This window comes from Mesocricetus auratus, unplaced genomic scaffold, assembly GCF_017639785.1.
Source record: "Mesocricetus auratus isolate SY011 unplaced genomic scaffold, BCM_Maur_2.0 Super-Scaffold_4256, whole genome shotgun sequence".
NCBI lineage: Eukaryota > Metazoa > Chordata > Mammalia > Rodentia > Cricetidae > Mesocricetus > Mesocricetus auratus.
This window is the reverse complement of record NW_024429182.1, coordinates 27,499,038-27,525,392: the sequence shown is the minus strand read 5'-3', so window position 1 is coordinate 27,525,392 and position 26,355 is coordinate 27,499,038. Positions and strand designations below refer to the sequence as shown.

The following is a 26,355-nucleotide window of genomic DNA, read 5'->3' as shown; positions in this document are numbered from 1 at the left end:
TAATATATCAGACTTTTCCAGTAGCCCTAAATAGAACCTTTAGTCCTTGTTAATGTCCCCAAAGCCATACCCAGTATGGACCCAAATTCCATTATTTAACTAATTTAATCAATATCCATTGGTACTTAATATTAGACATCCTATGAATTCAATATAGCATCAGAGATGTTATTGAGCACACAAGTTTTGAACCATGATGTCATGATAAGCACTATTAAGGATCCACATGGTATATATATGAAAGGGTGTTATGCTAGGCCATATTATTCTTGAGTGACATAAAAACTGGGACCTGAAGTGTGGGGCTAATAAGGCAGAATGCTGGGGAAGCCCTGTTAGAGATCTGTGTACAGTTTCTGAGTCAGGAGAGTACTTAGTGAGTTCAAATTACTCAGAGATAATGGGTATGGAAACTGAGAGACTTGGGGTTAGAGAAGGCAGAGGCTGGATCATGTAGGGATTTGATAAGGAGAGGGTGTTTTGTTGTGAGCAAAGATGAAACTGCACACAAATGACCAAACACAGTTATATCCATGTAGTGGAGAGATGCCTGGCCTCATCTGTAACTTCATAGGTTCCTTGTGTCTGGTACAGAGACCCTGGTTTGCAATTTTCTGTGTGGTCTGCTAACCTCTCTGAGTTTCAGTCTCCTTGACTGTAAAATGGGACCAATGATAGAGACATGATAAGAAAGTTGTCAAGTAAAAGTTGGCATGTAAGTGTCTTTGGTGGGTAGAATAAGGCTCTCCCCCCAAAAGCATCTACAACCAAATCTCCAGAGCTGAGAAAATATTATACTACTTGGCAAGGAAGCATAAGCTTTTGGTTGGTGAGATGACTTTAAAAAGATTATCTGGGTGTGGATTTGGGTGGGTGGGATCTGGGAGGAACTAAGGGCGGGGAAACTGTACTCTGAATATATTGTACGAAGAAAGACATAATTAGATGGAAGGGCCTAAGAGCATCACAAGAATCCTTTTGACATTGAAGAGGGAGCTGCAAGCAAGAGTCCATGCTGGAGTGATTCAACTGGAGATTGTATTATTTTTTTTCTCATTGTCTGAGGTTCTTTTTTAGTGTACTAATTTCTTTTGGTTGCTACTGTAACTCCAACAAAGGAAAATAAAGGTAAAAATGTTTGTGCTAGTTCAGGGTTCAGGGATACAGTGCATCATGGGAAGGTTAAGATGACAGGCGCTCGAGGCTGCTGTCCATGTATTCACAGCCACCGCACACATTCTGACCGTGGTGATCTCCCTGCCATGCTGGATGGTCATATGGAACTGTGAGCCCAACAAACTTCTTCTCCCATAAGTCACTGTTGTCAGAGCATTCTTATCACAACAAACAGGAAATGCCGTTTATATAGAAACTGGTACTGAGAGGTGAGGTGAAGCTGTTGCTCTGATAAACCCGACCCTGGGGTTTTCAGGCCTTTGGAAATATTTTGTGGCTGGAATGTGGAAGAGTTTGGTACTTTGGGTTAGGACAATCCTTGAAAGCTGGAATTAGATCAGAACAGGCCACTCCTGTGACACCTTGGAAGGTAGGAACGCTAAGAGAAAGTAAAGGCTTCATTTTTAAGTTTCCAGAGGCGAATAAAGACTCTTTCAGGAATTGTGATGGGATCATCCATGTGCTATGCTGACCAAGAATATGATGGTCATCTGTACATGTCCTGAGAACCCGAATGGCACTGGATTGAGAGGTAATGGACTAATCTATTTGTCAGAGATGAAATTCAAGACAGGGGAACATTCAGGAGGGTACTGAGAAAGCAGCAGTGATAACTAAAGAAGTTAGCACCACTGAGGTAAAGCCTCCTGCATGGGGCAACAGGGAAGGTGTCCTGAGGGAAAAACAACACACCCTAGAGGTTCCATCTTGTGAATATCAAAGCTCATTTAAAAGGAGAAAGTCTGAAGTGATTCCCTGGTCCTGAAAAGGAAGTGATTCTGAGAGTGGTCCACAGGGAACAACGGACACCTTGAGCTGCACGAAGACCTTAGAATCATTGTGCATTCAACGTCCTCTTTGTTTTGAATGCATCGGCAGCGCAACGTTAAGAGATGCGCAGTAGCTGAGACCAGGTGATGTGTGTCAGCGTGAGAGTGCCCAGAGTAGCCCTAAGAAGCTACTGTGTAAAGCTAAGACGAAGCCTCTGTTGCCGTGGTTTTGGAGATACCAGGACTGTGGGATAGTGCCAGAGTTGTAATGTGGACTGGTGTCATCGCAGAAGACAGTCTCTGTGAGATGAAGGGATAGGGCTGTGCAAGACCTTTGAAAACCAGTTGATTTCGTTATAAACCCGAGATTCAACATTTGGTGTCTTCCTTTCTGGATTGTGGTTATGTTTTGGTGTGATTATTTCTTTCCGAGTCTTCCATTTTGGAAAAAGAGCATTAACTCTGAGCCATTATATTCTGGAAGTGCACAACAGTTTAGAGATTTAGGACTTCTAAAGTATTGCAATTGTTAAAGACTATGAAGACTTTTAAAACTGGAGTGTATTTTCATTATGAGACAAGTATGAATCATTTGAGACAAGGGGTGAAAGATTGTGGCTTAAAGGTGATATTTTGGGCATCAAGTTGACAAGGGATGGAGTTGTGATAGCATTAGTAATCAGAATGACACAGCCTAGAATCATCTGAAGAATTGTCTTGGTTAAGTTAGTTGATTTAAAAAGACCTCCCCACTGTGAGTGGGACCTGTAGCAGGCTTTTTCTTTTAGGCCACCGACAAGCTTCCAAATCATGACATGGAGACTTACTATTAGTTATGAATGCTTGGCCTTATCTTAGCTCTTATTTCTTTCTAGCTCTTATAACTTAAATTATCCTGTTTCTCTTTACCTAAATTTTGCCTCAGGGACTTTTTTAGCCTCCCTCCCTCCCTCTCTCCCCCCTCTCTCTCTCTCTCTCTCTCTCTCTCTCTCTCTCTCTCTCTCTCCTTCCATACTTCCTTCCTTCCTCCCGTCTGTCTGTCTGTGTGTCATACTTTCCTGTCTTCTCCATGACTGAGTAGTGACTGCCTGGCTTCTGGTCCAGGCATGTCCCTTGCTTTCCTCCCTAGTTTTCTTGATTTCTTCTTCTCTTTTGAATCTAGATTTCTCCCCCTACTTATTCCCTCTACCCACCAGGCCCACTTATGCTTCTCTTGCCTAGCTATTGGCCATTCAGCTTTTTATTAGATCAATCACATGCCTTAGGCAGGTAAGGTGAAACAAATACAACACATCTTTACATAATTAAACAAATGCAGCACAAACAAATGTAACACACTTATACACAAAAGTAATTTCCCAAGCATTAACGTCTTTACATAGTTAAACTAATAATCCACAACAGGGACTAGGGGTACCGTCTCATCAGTACAGGGACAGCATAGGAGCTCTCATTGCCCTCCTCTGTGACCAGCTGCTCAATGCTCCTGCCACCGCGATTTCCCTGCAATGATGGGATGTGACCTGGAATTGTGAGCTAAACAAGCCCTTCCTTCCTTATGTTCCTTTTATCAGAATATTTTATTGCAAGAACAGGAAAAGAAACCAAGACACTCACTCCACCTGCATCTGCTGGCTTTGAGGGTAGAAGGGGCAACAAGACAAGGAATGCAGGTAGCCTGTGGCAATTGGAAAAGGGAGATAATTAATTATTATCTGTAGTCTCTCGGAAAGTGCATATCCTTACTAACACCTTGACTTTGGGCCCGCAAGATCCATATCCCAGGAATGTAAGATAATTAAAAAAATGTGTTTAAAGCCATTAATTTTAGATAGCAAGTTTTAATCAGCAGCTTAATGAATGCATTTTGTACATGTGTTATACAGATTATATGTATGTCTATTCTCTATAGGACTTGGAGGGCCAGGTTATAGATGAACTCTGCCAAATTGTGTAAGTTGGTGATATTAACGATTTCAACTAAGGCGACAGTCATGAGAGCAGAAGGAATGGACCCGACAACAGAACTTCGACTCTTTTGATGTCTGGGTCTTGAACACACAAAGTCCTTAGGTTTCAGTGAATTTTTCTGGAGCTTTGGCCATATGTAGCTTTGCTGAAGATAAAAGCAGTTCTAAGGGAACATTTGGGCAACGTCTGAGGGCAGCCAGCTTGAGCAATTTCAAAACCACTCCCCTGAAGATGAGGTAGTGAATGTGGTTACCCAGTGTGTTACAATGATTCCAATCCCCATTCAGGCAAGAGTCTCAGGGGTCTGCCTCTGGGGCAGGAGTTAAGTACTCACGCTGCTCACAAAGTTGCTTCATAAGTCTTTGGCTTTAACGTGACAGTGACCATCTGTCCTACCCAATCCCCGAGGGGAACATTAAAAGAAGCAGCACACGGACATTCAGGCTAGGAGAAGCAGGGTGCCAAAGACTAAATGGAAAGACTTCTCCTGGGTTATCGTCACTGCACCCAGGGGTGGAACTGGGGACAGAATGCCAAATGGGCTCAGAGGCCACTGGAGTGGGCGTGGGATCATCTGTTTCTATGGAAACGTGTCTATAGGATGTTTGTAGGACTTTTGGAGTCTTGTTCTAAAAAACACGTGGTGGCTTTTCGCCTTTTTTTTTTTTTTTAACTATCCAGGGAGTTTCCTAGTAGCTGTCCTGCCTCTGGCTGGAGTTTACAGACTAGTCTGTCCTGTGAAAATATGATGAAGGCTTTAGGATTCTGAGCCAAGTTTCTGACTTTCCATGAAGAGAGGGCCTCAGTGCCTGCACACAGTGGAGGATGAGGAGCTTGGCCTCCAGGACTTTTGGCATTTTCCTGCCTCCTCCCTCCTGCTTCTGGCCTGAGACTGGACCCCTAGGGGCCTGGCTCTCAGCCAGCCGTCAACTAATCCTTGCTAAGGTGTTAGGTGGCAAAAGCTCAAGGGTTATTAATCCCTGTAAGAGCTTTCCACATTCAACAGAGTTTTGTTATTAAATCAGAGAACATTTAAAAATCACCACCACAGCATAAACCAACTTCTCTGTGTTCCCTATAAATCTTTACCTTCGTAAATGAGTGTAGCTCATGACCATGATATACATGAAATTTTGTTCACTAAGGACATTTTTACACCTTCTCACTTTTAAAAATATTGCCCTTCCACCATTATGCTAGTTTGAAAGTACCTTTTGTAACATCTGGCCATAATTCCCTTCCCATAAATCCAGCGACTCTCCATATCTGCTACTCCCTGGGGACCACAAGTGTCACTTGACCCCTGCCTCTAACCATGCCAGGTGAATGCAGCTTACATTCAGGGTGAATGCACTGGAGTCTCTGACGTCAAGAACAAGAAAAAGGTTCTGGCTGCTCTGTTTTGGGAGAGTTAAAGCTGCAAGATGGCAGTTTAGGAGGTGGGAGATGACTTTTCCCAGCCCTAGGGCATGAGGGAAAGACTCCGTTCAGGGAGAGCTGTGGAGCAGATGAGCAATGGAATCCAATGGTGACAGGATGTCCCTGAGGCCCGTGCACATTTCTCCTCTTGATTTCTGTAAGGCACACTGGTGTTGATGTTATTATTATTTTGCTTAAGCTAGCACTGTTTCATTTTTATTACTTGCGAAATTCGAACCCAAATTAATTACAGTAACGATGACAACTTTGGTCACACTGAACATTCGCTATGTGCCAGGTACTTTATTTTGACTTGAGTTGCATCCCCTATATGCAATGAGCTGGCTCAGATGTTTGCTAATTTTCCCAGGATAATTTGCCTCAGTGGTCCGGGGCTTGAATTCTGATCTGTCTGATGCTCCAGTCTCTGGTTTTAACTATTCCCTAAAGTATCCTCCCAAGGTAAGTGTGTTGCCATAGGAGTGGAGTGAGGAGAAGGAAGAACCGTCAGGCTCCCAAGAGTGTGTGTTAAACACCAAGACTGTCAGAAAGAAAACGCTTTGAGACAAAGCTTGTCTGCTCAGTGTTCTGTGGCCACCTTCCTTGTGGCCCAACTCTTAATTGCTTATAACTCCTCTGAGAATCTCATCTTTTCTCTAAAAGCAAGGAAAACCTGTGCTGAGTCTTGTTCCAGTCCATGTATGAGTGATACATGTGCGATTTTGCCAGGGTGAGTTTGTAGGGCATCTCCTCTGGCCAGCAGCAGCAATGTCACCTTCCCCTGCCTCGAGACTGTTCAAATTCATGCCTGTCTCTCATGCACTGATTTACTGTCCCTACAGTCTCATTAGCCCCTCATTCTGGGCCTAGGCTAATCCTGGTTACACAGGACCAATTAAACACCACAGTCGCTGCTTCCAAGAACCCAGTAGCATTAGCAGAGACTCACACTATTGCTTCCATAGCTTAAAGCGTGTGGTAACTAAGTCTTAGGATTTAGTGGAGCACTTGGAGGCTGGGAGAGATTGTGTGAGTCTCAGTGCAATAAATACATGTTCATCTTATTATGATAAAACGCTTATTGATGGCCATACTATTTTGTAAGGCTATTTCTCCCCAGGAATATCTTTACAGATGCCATGATTTCAGAAATTGATAGAATTAGTTACACACTCCCAAATGAGCTTAGCATCAAGCAGTCATTTGCCTCTGCAAAGGCATGGGCTTGTCACCTACCTTCCTGAGCTGCAGTGCAGCTCTTCAGGGGTATCCCTGCAGCGCAGAGAAGGGAGCCATGCTACCATGCCCATCAAAGGTGGCCAGGGAGAACCATGCATTGTAGAACTTCTTCTTTAGGATGGATACACTTTTGCCAGACCAGAAAGATGTCTTGGGATGGAGAACAGAATTTCAGGAAACTCAGATAAACTGGCCTCTGGGGATTAAAAACAAACAAAACCACACAGGCAAAGGATCGGAGAGAAATGCAGTGTTCTCAGCAGAAACCCTTTTGTAAGGAAATGATCACAATTTCCCTTTTACATAATTGTCATAAATGTACAGGCAAATTAAACGTGTCATAGATAAAATTACCAACGGGAGTACCACCCGGCTGTCTCCTGTGAGCTGAGTTTGTGGATGCAGTGTTCTCCAGCCAACATCGCACATCCACATAATGTTCCCGAGTGCTAAATTTGGAGCTCTGACTTAGCTGACAGATGTTTAAAATCACATTGAATTGGACAACTCCCTGAGGAGGACACGACTGCAGATGTGAAAGAGAGCAAGTTAAGGGCTTTGGGAACAGCCTGGAAGCCTTCGTCTCTATCAGCCTTCTGCGATTGGGGTAATGTGGGTGAAAAATCATTTCTATGCTGAGTTCATGAAACCCCAGCCTCCTGTTGAATCAAGGCCAGGATGAATATGGAGGCTGTATATTGGGCAAAGTGTAGAATGCTATACTCAGCCTTATGTGGGTCCAAGGGGGCTGCAGCTTCCTTGAGAACAGGCAGGAAACTACACCTTGGAGCCTGCTTTGCTCCTCTAGTAACATCATATGATCAGAAACGAATATAATTCTGAAAATGTAGACTTCAACATCAGTATTTAACTGTCAGCCTCTTGGGCAAGGTTGAAATGCTGTTCACAATTCCCCACAACTAAATCTCAAACAGTTTCTCCTCCTTCATTTTTGGAAAACAACAAAATTAAAATTATCCTAGAATCTTTTTTTTATTTTCAAAAACACATATTTTAGGCCTGTGTTGAGACTCAGACTGAAATGGATTTGTTTAAAAAAATGTCTGTGTATTTGATGTGGGAGACTAGTGACCTTTGGTATTTTGTATAAAAAAAAATGTTTGATGTCTAAAATTTCCCTACCGAGTTTGTATTGTTGCTGGCTTTTTTCTATGATTTTTTTCCATGCTCCATCATCCCCCACATTCAAAATAAGTTCTTTAATTACTCAACAGAGCTCATCCCAGTGGCAAACCTCAGATGAACGCCACTCACATTATGATGTCAAGATTGACATGACACGAGCCTAACAATGGTCAAACAATTTTAAGACAGAAGCCCAAGAGACACAGTCATTATTAGGGGAATGGTAAGACGAGTGGGAGAACTGTGTTGCATTTACATCTGGGTAACACTGTGCCCACCAATACGTCACTCAGAATGCAAATATCTAATAACATTACCCTCAGAGGCTATGGAACACCCTTAGAGGAAGCTGGTGGGCAGCTGGTGAGGGTGGTAGGGTGGGTATGACTCACACCTAATCTTCGTTAGGATGAGGACCTCTGATGTCAAATGGGTGACAAGATGAGGAGACAGCAAATTCAGCCAATGTCTATGAATCCCTGACGGCTGTGCAGCCAAAGCTAGGCACTGGGGACAGATGTGGAGGAAACAGGGAAAGAAGCAGATTCTACTGAGGTGAAGCTCACATAGCTTTTGCTCAGGCCTTAAACCATAAATGTCATACTTCTTGATTTACTGAAGCACGTGCCGTGCACGCCATGATTCTATCTCTGATACTATCTTTCAAACCACTACAGTCTGTAGCAGAAAGTTATACACTGATCTGCGGTCTCACTAGAGTCTGAAGGGAAGAAGAGGGGGAAAGACAAACTCTGATGTAGAGCTGAATTGTTTGCTTCATCACAACAAACACATATTCCTTCACCTGAAATACATCAAGTAAAATAACTGAAGTACACAAAAATAACTGAAGTCACAAAAATAATTCTGTAAGCTAAGGAGTCTGTGGGACTTATGACTCATTGGACAGGACCTTTGACCTCTAGAATGCACAGTTTCCTGTCTAATAAAGCATTTTATTATGAGAATAAAGTACAGCAACTGATACCAATAATATTTTGAGAAGATGAGGAGAGGTTTAAAATGCAAAGTGTCATTTTTCTTGACAGACCAGAAACAGTAGTTTACTATTATAGTTTATTCATTATTTATTTATTTATTTATTTATTTATTTATTTATTTATTATAGTTTATTAGGGCAGCTAACTCACTGCAATTCATGGTATTTCCTGCCAGAGGGCCACTAATGAATTTTCAGAGGACTTTGTACCGTGAAGATATTTGTACAGGATTATGAACCCTGGCTTCATTAAGTGAAATATAATTCTTCTAATTGAAAGAGCAACATGTACGGTCAGATTTAATCCTGATTCCATCGCTCCCTTGCTCTGATATCTTTGGTCCAGTTATTTGAGTTTTCTGAGCCTCAGTTTCCATGGCTGTATGGAGAATGTATAGTGTCACTTCCTTCTAGTACCATTGTGGGAAGCCCATGAGGTGGTACATATAAAACACACAGCCTAAGCAGGATGGTGATGGCGCACGCCTTTAATTCCAACACTCAGGAGGCAGAAGCAGGCAGATCTCTGCAAGTTCAAGGTCAGCCTGGTCTACAGAAAGAGTTCCTGGACAGACTCCAAAGCTACAAAAAAAAAAAACCTCTCTGAAAAAAAAAACCACAAATCACACCCTAGGTATCATTTTAATAGTGACTATGACCATTACTGGCATGATTTCCATATGAAATCCAACCATGACTCAATGATCACAATTGTTCCTTCTTACCTTTTACCCATGAACAATCTGAGGTTTGATGGAAAGTGACTCCCCATACCTGCCAGGTGAGGGAAGGAGTTATTGGCAAAAATCCCAGTCCTCTAAGCTTGCCAGGCGGCCACAATGGAGCCTGTTTGATTATCCTAGGTAGAGGTCTTCTAACCTAGGGGATCTTAAGGGTTACACACACTTTTCAGATGCCCAGATATTAAGTAGGAAAAGACTGGCTCATAGTTTCCCAGAATCTAGGAGAGCAATCAGAGGCTTTGTTTTCTATTTTTTTGTGTGTGTGTGTGTATTTCTGAGTGTATAATGTGTGTGCCTCTGTGGTGTGTTTAACGTTCTACTCCTAGTTAGTCTAACTTTTTTTGTGTGTGTGTGTGTGTGTAGGGGGTTGAGGGTTGAGACAGGGTTTCTCTGTGTCGTCCTGGCTGTCCTGGAGATTGCTCTGTAGACTAGGCTGGCCTCAAACTCACAGAGATATGCCTGCCTCTGCCTCCCTAGCACTGGGATTAAAGGCTTGCACCGTCCTGCTAACTTTTAAAAGCTCATCTATTATTCTTTAAATGGACATAGTCATAAACTGCCTCCTAAATTTTTATCTTCAGACCCACACATCTTTCAACACCCCTCATCCCAGAAGAGCACTGTGCTTGCCCCAGAATTCCTTGACCGTTTTTCCTGAAGACTTTAGTCATTTTATATTTCTAAATACTATATGTAGCAAATGTTACCACCCTCTGTTTCCCACAGGCATGTTTATCATGTGACTCATGGGCTGATATACCCCAGGATAACTATGAATGGAATAAATGTATTCCACGAAGGAATAAATGTATTTAAAATATTACAAGATCAAGCATAGTCTCTATTTCCTCTTCTATCAGTTCTGTTAGACACCCGGAGCTGTGTTTTATTCAGGGTAAGAGACATGGTTCAATTTTCATTCTTCTACATGCAACTATCCAGTTAAACCAGAATCATGTGTTGAAGATTCTGTCTTTTGTCCAGCATATATTTTTTTACTTCATTGTCAAACACCAGGTGTCCAAAGGTGTGTGGACTTATTCCAGGGTCTTCAATTCTATTTCATTGAAAAATATATTTTTTATGACAATACCATACTGTTTTTATTACTATAGCTCTATAGTACAGTTTAAAGTCAGGAAAGGTGATAACTTCCAGCACTTATTTTAATCTCCCTGTCCTCTTTGTGTGTGTGTGTGTGTTTCCATATGAAGTTTAAGGGTTTTTTTCAATTTCTATGAAGAATTGTATTGAAATTTTGATAGAGATTGCGAATCTGTTGATTGCTTTTGGTAGAATGAACATTTTCAATTTTGGGGATACTTATCCTTCTTAGCAACAGCATTGGCAATAATCACCACAATCAAAAGTGAACACACCGAGGCTAATGAATGTGAGCCCTAGCCTCCCCCACTTGCATGCATATCTTTGAGGTCTTGTGTTGATTCTGTTTTCATAATTTTCTATTTTCTTACAGAATGCATCTCATAATCTATTTTTACCTCACACTTCTGACTCTAGAGAATTTAGTCTTCACAAAATCTGGGCTTACCTTGAATACACCAATTTGGAAATAGAGAATTATGGGAATATGATTAAGACTATAGAATTTGGAGTTAGAATGACTTGAGCTAAGTCTCAGCTTAGTTATTTAATAACTTGATCAATTTAAGTAAATTACTTTCTTTGTCTTAGTAGCCTTATCCATCCAAGAAGACAAATGATAGAAAGCTCCTTTCACCCCCACAGTCAGGGATTGGACCTAGGTGTTCACACATACTGTCTAAATGCAGACTACTAAGCCACATCTCAGCCTAACAAGACCTTCTCAGCAGGGTTGTGCTAAAAATAAAATCAGATCATGCGGAAAGACATTTTACACTGGTTATTATAACTGCTACCTTTCCATTTTTAGTAAAGGGAGTGTCTGAGTTTGTTGTAAGTGGTCTAGCAAGGGAATTAGTTAATCTTCCCCCTAGAGCAAGGATACTTTTCCTTTACATCTCAAGAAACAACAGGATGCAGCTTGAGGAAGATGGTTGGTGGGTCGAAAGCTGCTACATTAACTAGACCTAGGGTCAGCAGTAGATGAGCCATTTCCTTCCTCTAGGGGGCGATATTTGCTGTGGGACTCTCACAGGGCCAAGCTGAGGCCATTTCCTGTTGGTTGTATACTGACTCTTCCCCCTTAGTCTTCCTTCTTCCTCCCCTGATGTAGGGGTCAGCTCCACTTCATTGTCTGAAGCCTCCTCTGACAACTCCTACGCCCTGTATCCTTAACGGTTCATGGATGTTTTCTCTTCTACATCTGATTTGTCTTAGTGTGCTTTTCACAAGACCGGAACTGATACACCAGATATTCTATGTCTAATGACTCACAGATCTTTCAGGTCAGGTCACTGAAGCTTGGCAGATGTTTGAAGACACGTTGCCGAAGACTCAATAAACAGCATATCTAAGCTACTACAAAGAGTAGATAGACCGTAGCCGGAAAATTCTGCCAAAACATACTTTAAACTTATCTAAGGAGAGTACAAAACCTGCAATTTGTAGGAAAGTTAACAAAGAAGTCACACTTTCCTATTTTAAGTTTGGATTAAAAAATGGTTAATGGTAGACATTCTCAGAAAGGAGCTGGAGAGGAGGGGCCAGAAGAGGGACTCTCTGGGAGACGGGTAGCCAGGGAATGCTCCAGGGTCTTCTTAAGGAGCCATAGTTATAAGGAACAGAAGCCTGGCAATGCTTGACTGCTCTTAGAGAAGTTCTGATGACAAATGTCATGAAAGAAACCAAACCACAAGCTTGTGGTCTTAGAGGAGAACGGTGACGTAAGAGCTGCGAAGAAGCAGAAATGCTCTGTGAACGGCCAATGGTGGTCAGTAACACTTCGGGACTCAATTGTCTTCTGTTATATATATTTTCCCTAGATTTGTGAACTTCCTTTACACCTTTCTAGCAAGAAGACACTAACTGCCACCTGACACCTGTTCTAGGCTGGACTTTGGTAGCAATCGTCACACTCTGAGGGCTTCTTAAGGGCGTCACTACTGGCATTGTGGGTGGGACTGTTCCTTATTGTCCCGAATAGTCATACTGCCTAACATCTGTGCCTTGTCCATTCAATGTCATGGGTGGGTGCTCCTTCCAGCCATTGTGACAAGAAATCTCCCACATGTTTCCAGATGTCCTCCCTCCCCCCACTGTCATAGATGCAGTATCCTGAGTTAAAAAGGGAATTGAAACTGACTAGACATAGCCGTATTATACAAGAGGGAGAGTTGGAGATCACAGGAGCTGATCACATAGCTAATATCTATTACGTATCTTTCTCACTAGAATGAGAGTTAAAAACTAGATCAGGCTCATTTAATACAAATAACAACTTATTGATCCATTCAGCTAAAACGTCCTGGTCAGGACTCAGAGCTCACGTGATCAGATCTCAGTGAGCCTCCACGTCTTGTCCTTACTTTTCACTGTGTTGCCTTTATTTAAGAACCCTTCAGTGGGCTCTCAAGTAACTTCAGACTTGCTCCATATGATGGCCAAGCTCCTGCAAATCCTACCCTCAGGTCTTTTGTTCCAGCGCAGAGGGACAAGTTTCTTTCATGAGTATTTTATTGGTGAATTAGTTGTCATGACCAACAGTTTTGGAAACACTGATTGACTTTAGTGTAGAGCTTATGCCTCATCCCACCCTTAACCACAGGAAATGAGTGCAACAATGGAAAGGGACTCAAACAAAATCTCCGGAGAGAAAGGCAGCTGGGATGAAAACAGTGAGCAAGCATTTGCCACAATCAGTGCTGTACTGGAGTTCATAATAAAAGATCATTGGCACTTAGGTAGTTGTAGCCCTTTTGGGGGAGGACACAATGCGAAATAAAATATTTCTGACTCATTTGGTCACTTTAAGAAATATTTGATAACCAGGAGATTGAATGAAATGCCCTCATGTACAAGACCCTAGTTTGGCATTCACAGAGCACATAGGAGCTGATACTTCTAAGTCAAGAGTACTTACAGTGGGATTCCTAGGGCAGGTTGTATATATGTAAATTGAGCATTGTATATGAAATTTATTTTATTAGTTCTTCCTTTCTAATCTTGTATTTTCACTGATTATTTGATGCATTGGCAGAAGCACAAGATGACAGTGACATCATTTAGATATAGGTGATCATGTACACCCACTGTCAAGCTGGGGCCCGGCCTGTTTCACACCTAGAGGGAATACATAACTACCACAGGAGCCTCTGGATTCACAAGAGATTGTGACACATCATTTGGATTGCTGCCCAATAGGTCAAGGACAGAAGTCATGAATATCTGAGGGCCTTCTGTACCAGGGTCACAGAGTTGGGAAGCATGACCTGGGAAGTCCCTTTATTAATATGGCTTAAGGGGCCCTCAGAAGTTGAAGGTAGAGTGTTACTTCAATCTGAAGACCTGCTCCTATGTGTGATAAATTTATGATAAAAAGATTTACTTGAATGATGATATTTTTGTCTATAGCAAAGTTTAATGTCTTCTCACCTCACTGAAAGCCCTTTGAAGTGGAGATGTTTTAAAAATCATTTGTAAACACATATCTTCAGTTTTTTAGGCCATTTTACTTTGAAGGAGAGATAGTACCTGTTTGAAAGAGGGAAGGACCAAAGATGCAACCTTGTGTTAAAGTTTTATCCAATTTGAAGCTTTCTATTCAGCAGGAGGAGGTGGGGGGGACTCATGGCATTTAGGAAATAAGTATCATATGGCTGAGAAAGACAAAATATGTACAATGCTTGAAGGCCCAGCTTCATAGAAGCAATGGATGCGGAAGGAGACTCAAACCATTCCAGCTGCACAGAGAGTTCTTAGAGCTGTCAAGCTGTCTGTGAGTCCTGCAGAGGCCTCCAGGGTTGCAGTTTCCATGAGTCATCTCGGGTAGGGGGATGGGCCCTTCAGTGATGCAGCTGCTTCTGCTGCTTTATCCCTGCCTCTGTAAGGAACCCCTCACCTATACTCTTGTTAGCAATGCGGATGAAATCTCCGTGGTTCACCAAGGTGGACTTTGGTGCAATTGTTAGTCTGTTTCAGGTTGTCTTTCTTGGGTGAATAGGTGTGTGTGTGTGTGTGTGTGTGTGTGTGTGTGTGTGTGTGTGTGTGTGTGTGTAGGCCAAACAACAGTCTGTGGAAATTAGTCTCTCCTTTTACCATGTGGGTCTCTGGGATGGAAATCAGGTTACCGGGTAAATGTCCTTACCATTGAGCTAACCTTCAGGCTTGGCTTCTGACTGCTGTGACACTGTTCTGTGAAATGCTCACTCCCTCTGAAAGCAGTGTAAACTGTCTCTCCTCAGCATTCTCGGGAAACTCAGCTCAAGGATGCTGCAGTGTTTGATAAGCTGAGCCCACAACTGGAATTTAATGGAGGAGGAAGCCTGTGTGCTTCTAGGTCATTCATTGCCTGTTGGAGGAAAACACATTTCCCAAATGTTGATATTTCACAGTGGACAGGAAGTATACAATCCCAGCTACCAAATGAATGGGGAGGACTTTTCTGGATGACTTTATTGAGAAGGAGTTTTCCAATTTAAAAACACACTGCACAAGTCCCCGCTTTGGAGGACAGAACGAGACATTTTTTGGAGGGTTCTTCCCTCGGTCCCTTGCAGAGCCAGACTCTGTGCCTGAGGTGGCTTCTGTGCCATTGATGCATAAGGTGCTCTTGGGGGGGGGTTGGGGACTGTGTGACATGTTGAAATCTAGCAAAGACTGACCTGGGGGAAGTCACTATGAGGTCATGTGGAGTCACTCTGAGGTGGTGGGGGTCATTATGAGGTTGTGGGGTTCACCATGAGGCCTTGGAGACAATCATTCCTTCTTATTTATCTTTGGCATGTGGTATACAGCCTGTCCTGGATGGAGCGTATCTTCAGCACAACTGCCCAGAATGCCTGTGAGTGGTTCAGCCTGAAGTGAAAGCTTGGCTTTCAATGCTGTGGGAACATCTGTGTTCAGCTGGGATATGTAGCTCTGCTCTCTAGTGAGCAGATTCCAGTGTGGAGATCACAGGTGGTACATCTGAGACTTGAGTCAGGGATGGGATCACTTTAGTAAGGATGATTTTTATGTGAGTAATCCCATTTTTAGTTCCCCATGAGCCGCTCTTTTTGCTCTGAAACAGAGATAGATGCTGAGCATCTTTTGCTTGGAGAGTACCTCTCTATGTATCCAGTTATGACTTTCCTGCAACTGCCCTCAAAGACGCAGGGATCATTGATTCTGAAATAGCCTTTGGATTTCTCTTTTTGGTGACCGAGAACTTCTGTGCTAGCATGCAAGTTAACCACAGGAACATGTCTACACTGTTCAGCTCAGCAGGCTCTTGGGTTCCCCAAGTGCCCAGGAGGATTCAGTTTGTCTCATGTGGGTTTATTCACCCTATCCTGTTTCATTTTGATTTATGACAACTGGAATCTCTCATCTGAGTCACACATGAGTTAGATGTGGTTTTGATTGGGCATGAGGAGCCTGAATCACACAGCCAGCATTTTGACCTGAAAAGAAGTCTGTCTTATGCCCTAAGTACCTGTTTCTGCATCTCAGTAGCTGGGCACAGTGGCATATGCCTGCAATTGCAATCCTAATACTCTGAAGGCTGAGGCTGGATCAGGAGTTCAAGGTCTGAATTGGCTGGTTCCACACTAGCCTTGGCTACAGGAAAACCAGAACCAAAAACAAAGTACCCCACAAACCAAAATAAGCCCCAAAAATGTTTCTTAGCAAATGGAGCTATTTGGTCTCAGGAGTTTCTGTGTGCTACTGTCTTAGTTAGGGTTTCTCTCACTGTGAAAAGATGCCATGATCTTGGCAACTCTTATAAAGGAAAACATTTTGTTGAGGTGGAGGCTAACAGTTCAGAGGTTCAGCTCATCATCATCATGATGGGGAGTATGGCAGTGCACAGGCAGACATGATGCTGGCTACATCTTGATCAGGAGGCAACAGGAAGTGGACTGAGTGTCACACCGAGGGAAGGCAGCTTGAGCAAAGAGACCTCAAATCCTCTCCCCATACTTACACACTTCCTCCAACAAGGCTACACCTACTTCGACAAGGCCACACCTCCTAATAGTGCCACTCCCTTTGGGATTATGGGGGCCAATTACATTCAAACGACCCTATCCACCCTCCCTCTGCTGTGGGGTACCAGAACAGAGAGCACTGAGTTCTGTAATGCCTTTTGCTGGAGACATGGGCCATCTGTGGAGACTGCTATTCCCAGCTTCGCCCAGTAGGAAAAGGAGGAGGCATTATAGCAGGGGTATTCACTGAGTCATGTTCCAAAAAGACTGTTCCTCCTAAGTATTTCATATTTTACTGTTTGTGCCAAGGGAAAATGGCTGTATTCGAGGTTGAAGAAGAACTGGATTCATGGGGCATTTTGTATACATGCTTTCTTGGAACACATACTTTCTAGCAACCCCTTTCCAAATAAACAGTGTGCCCTGGGCTACAGGGCCTGGGAACAAACTTTGTGAAATGATGGTCGTTTCTTTCCTGTGTCATGATTCTACATCTTCACTTGCTTTTCTTCACTATTTTAATTAAAAATGAAGAAGCATTTTGTCACACTAAACTATTATAACCAAGTGGAAACCCATATTCGAAAAACAGTGCATTGATGTGTATAAACTGTTCCTTAGGGGGCATATACTAAGATGTGGCTTTCATGAACTTTGGGCTCCGATAATTTGAATTTTATGTTAACTAATTGGAATGTAACCACATTGAAGGTAGAAACCCTTAATAAATCACCAGTGCCTAGAAAAGAGAGGTCTAGCTCCTGATGTGAATCTTCCTCTGTCCCTCCTGCCAGCTCCCAAATAGCCACATTGGGACTTATTATTAATTATGAAAGCTTGGCTGATACCTCGGGCTTGTTTCTAACTAGCTCTTATAACTTAAATTAGCCCACTTATATTCATTTATGTGCTGCCATGTGGCTTGTGGCTTTTACCTTTCCTCCTGCATGTCTTGCATACTCCCTGTGTTCAGTTGGCAACCCCACCTTCTTCCTAGGCTTCTCTGTGCCTGGAAATCCTGCCAAGCTACTGGGCATTCAGCTTTTCATTAGACCAGAGTGACACATGTTGTAATTTAGGAAAAGCAGCACACTAGAGAAAGACACCATATGGCAGGGTTCAAACAGGGGTGTCTTATTAGGGAAAGGGATCATAAAAAGGGGAAAAGGGAAAGGGGGTAACAAAGGCAGAAGCAGTGGGAGAGAGGAGAGAGGAAAGAGGGAGAGAAAGAGAAAAGAGAGGGAGAGGGGAGACAGACAGAGAGAGGGAGAGAGAGAGAGAGAGAGAGAGAGAGAGAGAGAGGGAGGGAGGGAGGGAGGGAGGGAGGATGGGAGGTTGGCAGGGCCCTTTTAAAAAGGGAACATAGTGAATAAGCACAGGTGGTACTCTTAGTGGCAGCAGCTGAGGGCGTATCTTGTCAAGACCCCCGCGGGAAGGCTGGTACAGATGCCTGAATACTAACAACACATCTTCACAGTGTACAAAAAGATTATTCTACAAAAAATTCGGAATGAACTATGATCATTTTTATTATCTACTAGTTGAATAGGATCCCACGAAAAAGTGATTTTAATTTGAGTAGCCTGCAAATTACAATTGTTTTTGGTACATCTTTTAAATACATTTTTGTGGGGGGCTGATAATTTTGAACTTGTAGAAAAGATTTTAAAGAAGGGCAAATGTTTCCAGAAGTTATAGTGAGCCCTACTTTTAATGCCATATGTTGCCAGGGAAATTGGGGTCCCTTTCTGGGTAGTTTGTTTTGTTGACAAGTTTTAAAAACAGTCTCAGAAGAAGGTTCCGGAACAGGTTTGGTAGAGTTGGAGGCAGGCTGTAAATCTTAGCAGTAGCTAGGAGGAGGGATATGGGGAAGAGGAGAGGGGAAGCCATGGCTTTTGAGTTAGGCTAGCACATTCAACAGTGTCCATCAGCGTCCATCAGCGCTAGCATCAGACAAATGAGAAAAGCCCACAGTGCAAGAGAAAAGGAGCCCAGGTTTGCAACCAAGAGACAGAAAAGGAGAGGACAGGCTCTTCTGAGCTGGGGCTGAAAGGCGACCATGCTTAACAAAGCTGTGGGACAGCAGCACTTAAGCTGGGGTTTCTGGGAGAGGAAAGTACATTACTGAGTTAAGGGAATAATCATTGCTCTCCTACCTTCAGCATGGCTTTAGGTGAACCAACCTTCCTCAGGGGTAGTCTTTTGGCTAGGTGATTGACAGGCCTACTTGAATGACCTCTTAAGGGAGGAGACAGTAGCGTGTAATGTTCTAATCCTTGGAGAGATCAGAACACCATGTTTCTACCCAGGGCCAGAAGTGGATTGCATTAGTGAGACGTCCATCCTCAACGACTTTTAAGGCTTCTTTAACACAGATATCCTTGCTTATTTTTAATCTAAGTTTCTAGTTACATCACTTTTATGTCTCTGTCTCTATAAATCTATCCATTTATTTACCAGTCTTTCTGTACCCCTAATTTTTGACTTCTGAGCCATCAGAGAGCTGACTCTGGACAAAATCTAACGTTCTAGGTCAATTCTGTGGTCTTTTAAAGAAAACCGTACTTTTCCCCTCAGGCTACAATGTGAAGCCCCTAGACCAGCCCTAAAAGCCCGTCCTCCAGTGAGCTTGTCTTCCTCTTAGTCAAGCTTCCTTGGCATCCACATTACTGACCTTGGCACTATAACACATGGCCAGATTATCTCCAGATATTTGAATATCATGATTACCCGAAGACTTCCCAGTATTTTTAAGAGTGTGACTAAGGGATTCTCACCTGCGGAAACTTTGCCTCAGGCTTCTGAATTCCATGGACGGACTGGAGAGCTTTGGTCTTGGAGCTTCTGTGCAGGCAGCTGGATTTCATAATCCAGCAACCTCTCCTCTGGGCTCTCTAAATGCCATGGCCCAGTCAAGGCTGGACGCACAGCTGGAGTGGCCTTTCCTCACTGGCTGGTGACCTCAGACTCACATTGGAAAGTTTTGCCTGAAATTTCGTTCTTGTCTATGGCCTCCCTGAATGCCATTGTTCTCACCAAAACTCGGGAGCAGCTTAAAAAACCCTTTCTGCGGAGTCCAGTCTTCATCCTGCCTTCCAGAGCACTATAATCATATATTACAAGCACTTTATAGTCTTAAAAATACATTTTCATTGAAATAGAGTTACATCACCTTCCCTATTTCTTCCTCCAACCTTTGGGGTGAGCTCCCACTCTCCCATGTTTTTAGAGAGAAGACTATATATTAGTGGATTATGAGTCTCTTTTAATACTATAAGAAATGAATATGTTTTGAAAGTGCATTTAAAAATGGTTGCATTAAATTTTGTCATTTTGATCTATCCGGATATATTCAGCTATTTCTTATTGGTGTTGTTTCGATCATTTCCAGCTTTTCTTTATTATGATTAGTTCTTAATTATATTGCAGATAAAAGCTTGCCCATATCCTTCCATTTTTTTTATTTGAGACAGGGTTTCTTTGTACAGTCCTAGCTGTCCTGGAATGTCCTGGAATTCTCTCTATAGACCAGGATGGCCTTGAACTCAGAGATCTGCCTGCCTGTGCCTCCCCAGTGCTGGAATTAAAGGTGTGTGCCACCACCAAACAGCTGTCTTCACTTTTAAAAGCAAGATTTCTCACAGTATAAAAGTTTTGAATTAAAAGACATTCTCTTAAAGCAGACATTGTCAACTCAAGACAGAAATATCATAAACCAGTGGTTTGAAAACTTCCTAATACTGTGACACTTTAATATTGTTTCTCATGTTGTGTTGATCCCCAACCATAAAACTACTTTTGTTGCTACTTCATAACTGTAATTTTTCTACTGTTATAAACCACAATGTAAATATTTGTGTTTTCTGATGGTCTTGGGTAACCCCTGTGAAAGAGTCATTTGACCCCCAAAGGGGCCATAACCCATAGGTTGAGAATCACTATTGCTAACGCTTTTGCTTCCAGTAGTATTTTCTTCAATTCTTTTTAGCATTTTATCTTAAAAAAGATATCAAACTGATATGTTAAAGCATGCATAACATTGTGGTTTCTTGTATGTTTTGGTTTACTCACAATGTAGACCAGGATCTTAAACACACAGAGAGACATATACACATATGTATGCAGTTTCATTACTCATGAGACAAAACATGTTTCTATGTATTTGTGTGTCTGTATGTTTACCGCAATGGTTTAGCTAAATGAGATATTAAGAGGAAAAGAAATAGAGTGAGTCTAACTTTTCTGCAGAAGGAGGTCTTGTTCTTGCTGATTTGTAACGCACTTTTCCCCTTTTAAACACAAGCACTATGTTGCTAGAATTAAAATATACCACATTTTAAAAAAACAAATAGTTTTCAAATTTGTTTCAAACAACTTGTTACACAGCTCTTTGTCTCTCGTTGGTTTTGTACTGTCCCCTTTATCACAGGGAAGTTCTACATTAGAGCTAACATTTTTGTGGATTTGTGTCAACTCTATCTAACCGCAGTCTGATGTATCTAGCCTGTCTTTATGATAGACCAAAGCAACATGTTTATTACTTTATTGTTGTTTTAATCTGTTAATATGTTCTAGATTGATTTCAAAATTACGTTTTGGGTTAAAAAAAAGTCCACTGTAATTGTGTGTCACCTAAAATTATTGAGGGGATACTTTAAGTCTATAATTGCCACTTTTCTTTTCCAGCCATGTGTCATATTTCCACCCATTTAAATCTTAGAATATATTATTGAGTAAAATTTTGAACAATTGTCCTTGTGTGAATTCCACATATACTTTCCTAGGCTCATTCCTTTGTATATTATGCTTTCCGTTAATATCATTTGCAAGATATATTTGTATTGCCTATTATACATGTAGAAAACCGTTGATTGCTGGATATTTATAGCTCATCTTCTTTGTTCACATCTCATTAATTTAAAAGTGAAATTTCTTGAGTTTTCTCAATATAATTATATAGGCATCAGTAGCTATTTTGCCTTGTCTTTCCAGCATCTGACCATCCTAAGTATTTTCTACATTTCAGTCTTGGACATGCAAGTTTAGAGCATTGATAAAGTGTTCTCTAACTTCTCCATGATTTTCTGTTATGCCCCTGATTTGCTCTTTGTTGTAATGTTTGTTATAGTTTATAATCATTTTTATCTTTCTAAGGTGATTCCTATTTTCTAATATTTTCATGAGGTTTTATAAGTAATGTCATTAAATTTTATAATCTCAGGACCTATTGAAATAATTATAGACTTTAATAATTTCAACTATTAATATTGATCTTTTTAGCGCTTTCCTATAATAGGTACATAATTCGTCCATTCAGGATGGCTAAACCTGTCTCAACTGAGGGACATATTATACATTCACCCTCTGCAACCCATTCACTAATTTCCCATTTTCTAACAGGATTTAGTTCACAGGAAATGGTTTGCTTATTTGTCCAAGCAGTAAGTAAGTATACTTGGTACGGTGTTTAAAATATCTGGTGCAAATCTAAATTGGCAATTGTTCCACTCCAGGCCTAACCCTTGCTACCTTTAGAACGACTTTTTAAGAGAAAGACTATGGAAGATAAAGCTCAGCAGCAAATACGTCACCAAGGAGCTATGCTGACACAAGTCTGCTAAGGAGAATCTGGGTCCCCTGACCTCCTTCCACTCTGGCACATAGATGGAGTATATAGACAAAGCCTGTTTTGAACATTCTGTACCAAGCACAGCTTCTAAGAATGAAGTGTGTTCATTTTCAATCATTTAGTCATTCAACACAAATTTACTGAAGACCCTAATGTGTGACAGTTACACTCGGTTTAATGATGTATTTCACCTAAGCCAGATATTTGTCTTGTAAAGCTTATATATTTACAAGTAAGACTCATTTTAAAAATACTTATCTGTTCCTTGACATTTGTGTGTGTATTTGTGTTTGTGAGTGACATATGTGTGAACGCATGTGTACAGTTGTGCATATACATATATGTGTGTTAGAAGGCAATGCCATGTGCCAATAAAAGAGGTTGTTTTCTGTAGATGTAGGATGAGATGTTTTATAAATACTCTTACGTCCATTTAGTTTCAGTATAGTGTTGTTTTGTGTTTATTTAGGGGGTATCTGGAAAACTTATCAAATTATGAGAATAGAATGTAACTTTAGGGCCCATATGATGGCCTAGTAAGTAAATGCCGCTGCTGCCACTCTGATGACTTGAGTTAGAGTTCTAGACCCAGATGATAAAAGGAAAGAACTACTATGAGTTTTCCTTTGACTTTCATATACATGCTAGAGAGCCCACTTGCCTACTCCAAATAAAATGTTTTTTTTTTCAAAAAGAAAATAAAGAAAGAAGACGATGTTAATTTCTCCCTCAATCACTTCAACTTGTTTTCTATGGAACCTGAAGTTCACCAATTGTCTAGACTGGTTGATCAGCAAGCTCCAAGGAGCTTCTTTAGGGTTAGGACCATAGGTATTATTATTTTTTTAAATTTAATTTATTTGTACTGCTGTTTACAAAGCTAGCCTCTCCTTCATGTCCCTCTAACTCCTCCCACATCCCTCACTCCTCTCAAATATCGAATTCATGGCCTATTATGTTTATCTATTCATATTCATATATTTAATAAACATATGTATATATTTAAATATTTGTTCACATATAAATTTATATAAATATACCTATATACTTAAATATATACATTTATATATTTTTCATCTCTGCATACATACATCCATATGAATAAACAAATAACTACAGCTTGCTGAGTCCATTAAGTGTTGCCCATATACACTTATAGGGCTGGCGACTTGGGATTTGGTAACTAATTAGGGGGCACTTGGTTTTTATGTGGGTGCTGGTGATGGAACTTAGGTCCTTGTGTTTTATTGGCAGAGCCATCTTTCCAGACCCTCTTGTTAAATTTTTCAAATGTTAGTTTTCCATTTCTTTGCTGCCTCTCTCAATGACATAACACTGTGTAGTTTCCTAGTTGCTGATGTCTCAATGTCTTGCACCTATTCATTTAATTTGTCGTGTGCTCTCTAGACAGTGGAGATTACAACGTAAAGATAAAGGGCAAAAATATGTTTCTATGTAGCTTGCTGCATTCAAATGATGTCCTGATTCCTTATATTTGCAAAAATTCATTTGATTTTATTATGCTATCTAAATGCATAAGGAGTAAAAAGAAAACAGAAAAAAAACCACGAAGCAATCACTCTATAAGGATACTAATGTAATAGGTGGCACAGTATAGGAATTTCTAGTTATGAATCACCTAATTTGAAACTAACCTACCCACTTATGGATGCATGGATCAATATTCACAGGACTTGGCTCAATATAGGTTAATATAATTTTATTCAGGGAGAAGTCGCTTACACAAGAAGCAGATGGCTGCCGCAAGTTCCTGCTCCAAGAATCCACACCAGGCTGTTCTAGGTGACCCTACTGGAAGTCAGAGAGCACGACTACCTGTCCCAATCCCAGACCTACACCCAAACGAGCATGGTCAGCGCTACAGGTGCGGCTGGGTGGATATCTCACTACAATTCCCCATTTAGTCTAAAGAAAAAGATTTAGGCCTGATACAAAACTATATACAAAGATAGCAAATATCAAGTGTGCTCTAGGAGAAGGAAATGTAATAACATATGCACTTAAGACATATTGTCAGTGAAGCAACAAGAGCAAATGGCAAGAACTACATATCCAGTCCTAGAGTAAAGGTACCACAGAGATTGCTATAGAGTTGTCCTAAGATAGAAAATTTAAGTCTTGTACCTAATATTTCTATCTAGGAAGAGAGAACAATAATTGTGAGTCTAATCTTCAACTTCATCAAAGACCTGAGAAGGAAGATAACAATACTAGGGTAGGTAGGAAGTCTGAAAGAATTTTCTGGGTGGCATAGGATCAAGGAAAAATGGATCCATGTGTGGGCCTGAGATAAACCTACTCATTCTCCATTCTTCTCTACCATGTGATCTTTTCTTCACATTACTGCCATTCCTGATGCCACGAGGCTTCATTGCCGCTGGTAACTAGCTTCCAGAGGTAAGGACAGAAGAAATTGCTTTTCCGTGTACAGTATCCAACCTCGGGTATTTCAGATAGCACCAGAAAACTGACTAATGGCCTCAATCCTATTTCTGGGTTTTGCTTTCCCCAGACTGACTCTTAGGGTGGGACTACTATTGTATCACAAGCATCCATGCTAGGCCGGGCACTATGCTTCTGAAGATATGTGACAGGGAAAGTAAACTAGAGTAAAAAGTTACACATTTTTTCCTGTGGTCATTAGCACTGAGATCAGAGAGAGGTGAGAGGAGAAGGAGAGGAGGAAGCAGCCAGCGAGCTATGATTTGTTTTCTGTGCTGCTTGGCAAACCTTGCAAGGCCTTATTCTCCCAACTCACCTAGCCTCCCTACTGTAGACAGATTTTTCTGTGGGCTATCAGCTCAGACACACACACACACACACACACACACACACACACACACACACACACCCACAGAGACTTCTTATTAATTATGAAAACTCAGCCTATAGCTTAGACTTGCCCCTCTAGCGCTTATAACTTCAATTAACCCATTTACATTAACCTATGTTTTGTCTCATGCCTTCTTACCTCTCTTTCATCTCGTGCCTCCTGTTTCCTCTCCATGGCCCCTGGCATCTCTACCCACCCAATCTCTTCCTGCCGTTTGAGTCTTTAGTAAACCAGTCTCGGTGACACATTTTCACACAGTGTAAAGGAATATTCCACAGCACCCTACTGAGGTGGCAGTCCTCACTTACACACTCATTTTTCCAGTATTCACTTGTTAAGAACACTATAAGATCCACAAAGCAGTGCTCAGCTCATAGGTGCTCAGTTAATATCTCTCTATCCAGTGAATGAATGAATTCAATTGAGCGCCATTTCCTCTTGTAATGTCTGAAGGCACCAAAGAAAACATTGATGTGGCTAAATAACCCCATAGAACAAAGGCTTGTCTACCATATCCTCAGTAAGTGACAACACTACAACAGCCACATGTTCCTCAACAAGTCTCTGTTCAAAAGCATTTGGCTTCAGAAAGTCCTTATGCCATGAGGCATTGGGAGGGGAAGGAAAATGCAAAGCTGTTCCATCCCTGAAAAAATAAATGTATGTACTCCCTACCATCCCATATCACTAGTTGAAATTTTCTGCAAAAGAAGCAAGAAAATTTAGCAGAAAAATGCACCTAGGTACAAAATACACTATTTGTATTGCTCTAGACAATCTTTGCAAAAATGTAGTATAATGTTACCTCCATTCCTTTAACACCTTGGTATAGGGTTCAATTCTCTCCCCTGGTTCATGAACCCTATCTCATAGAGACAAGATGTGCTCATCATATGCAGCTTGAGTTTCTGTATTAGCATAAAGACCCTCACCAAGAATTTTATCTTGGGGAGCTTTATAACCTTTCTTTGAGCCTTGAAGTTCAAAAACTGTAGCCTCTTCCCTCCATAAGGCCCTCCATTTGATTTGAGACAAATTTTCAAGGACAGCTGATATTAATTGGCCCTAATCCTTAGGGGTCACCCTATTACTCTTTGCCCATGACTCTACTAATTCCCTCACATATGGTAAGTGCATGCCATAAGAGACTACTGCTTTCTTTATACCTTTGTATGCTTCATATGCTATGAGAAAATTGAACAGCCACAGAAAGACACTGGACAATAGAAAAAAATCTAACTAAATCAGTTGTGTACTTCAAGGATGTATTGACCTCAGTATGGAAACCAGGATATGTGTTATATTGGAGTAGGGGGCTTCACCTTTGTTTCTACA

General features: G+C 41.4%; 1 protein-coding gene and 1 long non-coding RNA gene across 2 annotated transcripts in view; one reads left to right on the top strand and one right to left on the bottom strand.

Moving 5' to 3' along the window:
* Positions 1-26,355, bottom strand: part of Rnls (renalase, FAD dependent amine oxidase) — a 301,883-nt gene that overhangs the window by 13,594 nt on the left and 261,934 nt on the right. Inside the window, exon 7 of the transcript XR_002382057.2 lies at positions 6,573-6,771. The gene's annotated coding sequence lies outside the window, so the exon portion shown is untranslated. The remainder of the gene's footprint in view (positions 1-6,572; positions 6,772-26,355) is intronic.
* On the top strand, positions 15,325-24,052 carry LOC121140361. Its single transcript, XR_005877151.1, has 2 exons — positions 15,325-15,408; positions 23,895-24,052. It is a non-coding gene; the product is annotated as an uncharacterized LOC121140361 (long non-coding RNA).